Source organism: Mobula hypostoma, chromosome 11, assembly GCF_963921235.1.
Source record: "Mobula hypostoma chromosome 11, sMobHyp1.1, whole genome shotgun sequence".
Taxonomy (NCBI): Eukaryota; Metazoa; Chordata; class Chondrichthyes; order Myliobatiformes; family Myliobatidae; genus Mobula; species Mobula hypostoma.
Genome location: NC_086107.1, coordinates 97,586,067 through 97,594,480, shown reverse-complemented (window position 1 = coordinate 97,594,480; position 8,414 = coordinate 97,586,067).

Here is an 8,414-nt window from a genome sequence, read left to right as displayed (position 1 = left end):
AGCAGAAGGATATATACCTAGGAGTAAAAATAGGATGAATAGAAAACTGGTACCATGGTGGACAGAGGAATGTTGTCAGGCTGTAAAAAACAGAAATAGAGCATTCAGGCTAGTTAAAAGAACCCATAATATGCAGCATTTGGTTCAATATAAGAAAGCACAGGCAGTGGTGAGAAGAACTATACGTCAAGCTAAAAGGGCAAGTTGGAGGAGTTTTTGCAACAAGGTAGGAAGAACAACACCTGTGGGAGAGATATGGGGAATGATTAAGAGGATGGGAGGAGATAGAAGGGAATGGGAATATCCAGTAATGATATCTGAGGAGGAAACTGCAGTCTCCAGTAGGGATAAGGCTGAGGTCATGGCCAAGTCATTTGTACTGATACACAGTTCAGAAAATTTGTCTGAAGAAGGGAGAAGAAGAAGGGAAAGAATAGTGAGCCAACACCCAGGTGTGTTAAGCAGTAGGGAAGGAACAGATGATATAATTGATGATCCATTTACATTAGCAGAAATGGTGAGAGCAATAAAGAGATCGAGACCAACCTCCCCAGGGAAAGATCTGATATGCCCTGTGATGCTAAAAAATCTAGGAGAAGGAGCGCTCTTGAAGTTGCTGCATTTTTATAACAGAGTGTGGGAGGAGGGAAGATTACCAAGTGCATGGAAAGAAGCAGTAGTAATTCCAATAAGGAAGCCTGGCAAGGATCTGTCAAAACCCACTAGCTACAGACCAATTGCATTAACATCAAGTATATGTAAGATAATGGAAAGGATGATAACAGAAAGGTTATCATATGAGCTTGAGAAAAGGGGAATGCTGGCAAGTTATCAGAGTGGTTTTAGAAAGGAAAGGAATTCCATGGACTCAGTGATTATGTTAGAGACTGAAATAAGGAAGGCCCAGGCAAATAGAGAGTCAGTAGTGGCAGTGTTCTTTGACATTGAAAAAGCCTATGATATGATGTGGAAGGAAGGATTATTAATTAAACTGCACAAGATGGGGGTTGGTGGGAGAGTTTTTAATTGGATTAAAGATTTTTTGTTTGGTAGAAAAATTCAAGTTCGGATTGGATCAGAATTATCAAAACAGTACATAGTGGAAAATGGCACACCTCAAGGTAGTGTGATTAGCCCATTACTTTTCATGATTATGATCAATGATGTCTTCACAAAGGTACCAGTGGATATAGGTAGGTCACTGTTTGCGGATGATGGGGCCTTGTGGAAAAGAGGCAGGAACATGGACTATATAATCAGGAAACTACAAGAAGCAATTGATGAAGTGGTGGAGTGGGGTTATGATTGGGGATGTAGATTTTCAGTAGATAAAACTCAAACTGTATTTTTTACCAGGAAAAGGGTTGAGGTAGGGAAGAAGTTAAGGATGTATGGGGTTGAATTAGAAAGGGTTGCATCATTTAAATTTCTGGGAGTTATATTTGATTCACGATTAACATGGGCAGACCATATCAGGAAAGTTGAGGAGAAATGTAAAAAAGTAATAAATGTGATGAGATGTTTGACTGGTAGGGAATGGGGAGCAAGTTGTTCAGCTTTGAAGAGAATGTATGTGGCTTTAGTAAGATCTGTACTGGATTATGGAAATATAGTATATGGATTGGCAGCTAGGTCTCTTATAAGGAAACTGGATGTGATTCAGGCTCAGGCCTTGAGAGTGTGCAGTGGGGCTTTTAAAACGTCACCGGTGTCAGCCCTACAGGTAGAAATGGGAATAATGCCTTTGGAACTAAGAAGGATGCAACTGATGGCAAACTACTGGGCTAACTTGCAGGGGCACAATGATTCTCACCCTACTAAAGGAGTGTTGCAGGAGTGCTGGGAAAATGGGAGGTTTCAGAGGGATACCTTTAGTCGGGTAGTGAATGATATCGCGAAAGAATGTGGAGTGTTTGATCTGAGGATAAGTCCTTCAGTAGTTTATCCGGTTGTAGCTCCATGGAAACTTGTATGGCCTGACATAGACTGGCATTTGTTAGAGGTAAAAAGGAAAGAAAGATATAAAACAGATTTGGTAAATGCATTTAACTGTCATGTGATGGAAAAGTATAGTGATTATACTCACATTTATACAGATGGTGCGAAGGAACCTGAAACAGGAGTGACAGGGTTTGGGGTGGTAATACCAGCAAAAGAAATTGGAATCAGCAGAAGAACATCTAATAAGTTAGGGGTGTTTACAGTGGAGATGCTGGCAGTGTTGGTTGCGTTGCAATGGGTGCAGAAAGCCAGACCATCCAAAGCATTGATATGTTCAGATTCATCCTCAGTTCTAGCAAGTTTAAGGTCTTTTCACACAAACAGTCGGCAAGATGTACTTTATGAAGTCCTTCAGTTAGTTACAAGAATTGCAAATCAGGGAGGTCAGGTAAAATTTCTATGGGTTCCAGCACATGTAGGGGTGAAGGGGAATGAGAGGGTGGATGAGTTGGCAAAGAGGGCATTAAGGAAAGAAAATGTGGAAATGCACATTAGTATCAGTAAAGCAGAGGTTAAGTGTGTGATCTGGGAAAAAGTCAACCGAATGTGGCAAGAAAGATGGGACAGGGAGGGGAAAAGGAGGCATCTATATCAAATACAAAAGAGTGTTGCAGTTACTAGGGTAAGTAATGGAAACAGAAGAGAGGAGACTGTGTGGACTAGGTTAAGGCTGGGACACTGTGCATTAAACAAAACATCGAAAATGATAGGGAAACACCAGACAGGATTGTGTGAGGAATGTCAGGAAGAGGAGTCAGTAGAACATGTAGTTCTGAGTTGCAGGAAGTATGGGATATAGAGAGAGATGATGAGAATTAAACTAAGGGAGTTGGGGATGCAGGAATTCACATTAAAAGGGTTGCTGGGCATGGGTGAGAGAGCACAAGTCCGGGTATTTTTAGCGTTTTTAAGGGGTACAGGGGTTTTTTATAGAATATGACGAATAAACAGGAATAGGATACTGGGATGGTCAAAGATGGGAGGGTGAAGTGTAGGTTTGTGTGTGTGATTGGGTGAAGGGATTTAGAATGTATGTCTAGTGCACATTCTGGAGCAGAGGGTGGCGGTAATGCACCATTAAGCTGGATGCCAACCGTTGTAAAACAAGATACAGACAGACAGACAGACACGTTCGGCGCATTGAGTCTGTGTCAGCTTTCTGAACAATCACATCAGTCCGATTCTCCTGTAACCTCTCCCACAGCCCCAACAACTTCTCATATATATATAGGGGGCGGAGGGAGGGATTCACAGCAACCCGCAAGTCTTTAGGAAGGTGCGAGGAAACGGGAGCACCCGGGATTAGAGGTGAACGCGCAAATTCCACACGGACGGCACCGGAGGTCGGGATCAAATCGGCAGCGGCTCTACCTCCTGTGCAAGGAAGTAGCTGGAGACTGACCCGCCTCCAGCATCTTGTTTTGTTCCTGCAGATTCCAAAGGTCAAAATAAACTTATGATCAAAGGGCGTATATGCCACCATGTACTATCCTGAGATTTGTTTGCTTTAGGTCGTATTCAGCAAATCTAAGAGCCATAATAGAATCATGCCCAACAGGATGGACAAGCAGGCAGTGTGCAAAAGACAACAAACAGCAAATACAAAAGGAAAGAAAGCAGTAAGTAAATATTGAGAAATTGACATTAAGAGTCCTTGAATGTGAGTGCATAGTTGTAGGAACAGTTCAGTGATGGGCAAGTGAAGTTATCCCACAGGTTCAAGTGCCTAATGTTTACAGCATCTGCAATCTCGGGTGTTGTCGACGTTTTAGTCTGCACAGGCAGAAGGGCTGTGAGGTCCACAAATACCGCTATCTTCGGTGACAGCAGCATGCTTGTGATATTACATGAGGAGGGAGAGGGTATCCGTTTCGATGTAATCAGCCGGTGAAAGGCAACCCGATGCAGCCTTCGCTACGCAGGGATACCCAGGTGGATGCTGGCCGGTAAGAGTCAGATCAGCACAGTTCGAGAGGTGAAGGTAGTTTGAATGGAGCAAAGCGGGTCAATCACCGCCTGTGAGTGAGAGGGGAAATGTTGGCATGAGGTTTGTTCCTGTTCGGTGGTCAGAGCGGCAAGGAGGCTGGACATAGGGGTAGGGGAGTAACCTGCAGAACTCCACTGAATAGATTCGTTGCTGCGGCCAAGTGATTTCTAATCTCCGGGGAAAGTGCAAGACACCGGGACTGAATGGGCAGCTCTAAAGGAGCCAGCAGTATCACAATGCTGGCTCTGGAGACCCAGATTCAATCTTCACCTCTGGTGCTATCTGCAGTCTCCATTTTCTCCCTGTGAGATAAGATACAGGAGCAGAATTAGCCCCATCGAGTCTGCTCCGCCATTTCATCATGGCTGATCAATTTCCCTCTCAACCCCAATCTGTCTTCTCCCCGTATCTCTTCATGCCCTGACTAATCAAGAACCTATCAACCTTAAATATACCCACTGACTTTGGCTTTCACAGCCGCCTGTGGCAACGGGTTCCACAGATTCACCACTCTCTGGCAAAAGAAATTCTCCCTCATAAATGGACGTCCCTCTGTTCTGGGGCAGTGCCCCCGGCCCTAGACTCCCCCCACCACAGGAAACGTCCTCGCCAAATCTACTCTATCGAGATGCTGTGTGGGTTTACCGTGGATACTCCAGTCACCTCCCATATCCCTAGGAGGAGGAGACTGTTGGGGTATTTTGCCGTCAGCAGCTTCATGTAGAACTGAAGAAATAAAAATAATTATATAAAATTAACATTCTTCAGCTGCGTTACAAGTCAGATCGAATTTTACTTTGATTAAGAGGCAAGGGGAAGATGAATTTCTGAAACACAATCGACAGTGTTATACTTGGGGACGGGAACAGCTAGAATAAAAGCTGCAATGTAACTCTGAGCTGAACTCGACGTTCCTTTTATCCAGCTGAGCTGTGGGAACAGAGAAACTGTGCATTCAAGAAAAATGCAAAAGAATAACACAGGAATAATTTCAACTTTTTATCTCCCTTCTGTAAAATTTAAATGCATCAAGTTGTCAGAAATAATTTCAAAGTAGTACAAAGTTCAAAGAAATTTATTATCAAAGTACGTATTACAACGCTGAGATTAATTTTCTTGTGGGCAAACTCAATAATAGAAAAATTAACCATAATAGAATCAATGAGAGACCACACCAACTTGGGTGTTCGACCAGTGTGGAAAAGACAACACTGTGCAAATACACAAATAAAGAAGTAACAATAATAATAAATAAATGAGCATAAATATCAAGACCATGAGATGAAGAGTCCTTGAAAGTGAGCCCATTGGTTGTGGGAACAGGTCAGTGATAGGACTGGTGAAGTTGAGTGAAGTTATCCTCTTTCGTTCAAGAGCCTAATGGCTGAGGGTTAATAACTGTTCCTGAACCTGGTGGTGTTGAGTCCTGAGGCTCCTGTACCTTCTTCCTGATGGCAGCAAAACATGACCTGGGTGGTGAGTGTCCCTGATGATGGATGCTGCTTTCCTGCCACAACGTTCTGTGTAGATGTACTCAATTTTTAGAAGATTTTAGAAGTTTTAGATGTCATATCGAATCTTCACAAACTCCTAAGGAAGTAGAGGCACTGCTGTGTTTTCCTTGATATTGTACTTACGTGCTGGGCCCGTGACAGGTTCTTTGAGATGATAACACCGAGGAATTTAAAGTTGCTGACCCTCTCCACCTCTGATCCTCTGAAGAAACTGGCTAAAATGAACTGTGATGTCTACCAATAAGATTAAAACTTGGGAGAAGGTGAGTGAACACAAAAAAAAACTGAGGGCTGGGGAAATGTAGCGCGTAGAGCTGCTGCTTCACAATTTCAGAGAATTGGGTTCAATCCTGACCTTGTGCACTGTCCATGTGGAGTTTGCATGTTCTCCCTGTGACCATGTGAGTTACTTTCAGACGCTCCCGTTTCCTCCCACATCATCAGTAGGTTAATTGGCTGCTGTAAATTGCCCCCCGTGTGTATCTGTGGGGCAGAATCAGAGTGGGGAGTGGGGGAATTGGGAGAAATGTGGGGAGAATAAAATAGGGTCAGTGTAGGTGGGTGACTCAGAGTCAGCAGAGACTTGGTGGGCCAAATGGCCTGTTTTCCTGCTGTATGACTCTAGAATTACAATTATTAATAATTTCATGAGAAGAGCACTGCCTTCACAAATCACTCTTAAATGAGGAATGCCTCACTTTCTGATTCAGATTTATTTATCCTACATATAGTACATCAAAACAAACAGTGAAATGTGTCATTTGTGTTAACAACCAACACAGTCAAGGAGGTGCTGGGGCAGCCCATGTTCTGGTGCCGACTGTGCCCATAGTGCTCGGCTAAAGAGCACGGAGCACCAAAATAAAGCAGAACGTAGCAAGCGACAACAGCGAAACAAGCCACGTTCTACTCTCACTCCCAACGCACCTACACAGTCCTCTAGCACGGGACAGGCTGTCTTCAGCTTCCAGCCTCCAGCAGGCACTAGGCCCCAACCTCCCTGGCAGATTTCCAAAGACTTGCAGACTCGGTCTCCGGTCACTGGGTCTCGACTTCTGGACCTCAGTTGGCTTTCGGGTCTCCAGCCGGACCTCTGGGCGGCCTTTGGGTCTCCAGCTGGACCTCTGGGCCTCCATCCGCACCTGCGGTCGGATTTCGGGCCTCGATCTGGACTTCTGATCAACCCAGGAACTGAAGAAGATGATGAGTGAGGATTCTGGATGAGGGCCCGAACTCCAGGCCTCGAAGGCCATGTTCACTGTCTGCTGACATCCAACCATACCCTCACCACTGGCCTTTGAACAGAGAAATGGCTTGGACTCCAGACAGTCCTCTAATTTCCCCAACCCTAACCTGACCCTTAACTCCCCTCATTGTTCCCAAACCACCCTTACAAACCTAAAAAAAACTCAATGGAGACAGCAGATCAGCGCTATCTTGAGTTACTTTGAAGTACACTTTAAAACTGTACCTTCAAGTTCAGGCCTCACCCATTGAACGGAAAGACCCTCCCAGTCTTTCAAGTCCTATAGGAAACTTTTAAATGTCAATAGGGTCATTTCTCATCCTGGTCAGTGATGTGCTCCTGACAAGTTAGGATGTATCTCGGTCGGGACAGGCTTCAGTTATCTTGAGAGAACAGGTGTGTCTGTCATGTAACCTTTGGTACCCTGTTCTCCTTAATCCTACTTGGCATATTATGGGCCAGTTTGCCCGTCTAATTCTCTCTTACATCCCTGTGAAAGTAACTCATTTGATACCATGTTCCCATACCTGCCATACACCTTTTTACCTTCATCCTGATCGTGGTGCCGCGTACGGTGGCTGTGTTGCGATCTGTTCTAACTTTTCAGTACACTTTTGATTTCTGCGATTCCCTTCGCATTTCTTGTTCAAGATAGTCACAACAGATACGATAGACTGACTCTACGCAACTGTATTTGTATATTAACTATCCTGTTGTAAATAACATTTATTATAAATTACTATAATTGCACATTTGAACAGAGATGTAAAGATTTTTACTCCTCATGTATATGAAGGTCGTGAGTAATAAAATCAATTCAATTTAAACCTCCATGGTTTATTATAATGACCCAAGGTTCTGTCATCCTAACATCTTTGCTCCTTACCCTTACAGCTATCACTATCTCACCTTTAAACACCTCCCAGTTATCAGATGTTGTTTTCCCCTCCTGCAGCTGCTCCCACTCTATGTACAGATTTGCACATGCTTCTCCACTTCAGGGACCTTTCTCCAGGACCAACTTTGTCTTCCTCCATGAAGCTTACTGAACTGTGGTCACTGTTCTGAAAGGGTCCCTCCACGGGCACGTTGGCCTCATAGCCATCCTCCTTCCTTAAAAATAAGTTCTAGTACACCACTCTCCCGAATGAGACCCTCTACATATGGCTTTAAAAAGCCCTCTTGGATCCGCCCCACCTAAACCCCTTGCATTACTGCAACCCCAGCCAATACTGGGGTAATTAAACCCCCCCCCACTTGTTACATACACCTGCTAGGGTGCATTCTCCAGTTCCCTTATAAGGTAACCATAGCCTTCAGCCAGGAGCAGATGTCATCAGGTGGTTCTCAAGTTTCACAGAGTGTTTCGACCCTTAACCACGACACTCTCCAGTTGGTGGGCTGGCAGTGGTGACCAAATCACTGCCCATCTGCTCCTGGCTTCCAGCTCCCCTCCTCTCGCCTACTCCAAATCCAACAAGAGGCTCGTTCTGCCTCTTCCCCCATCCTACGAGCTGCTTGTTTTTTGTTCCTTTCGTCCAAGCCCAGATCTGACAACAACTGCCATGCTGATTTGGCTGGGAAGCCTCTGCAGCCGAACTCCACAGGGAACAACCATGCCTGCCATCCCTTGTCTTTACACTCCTGCACTAAGAGCTGGTCCTTC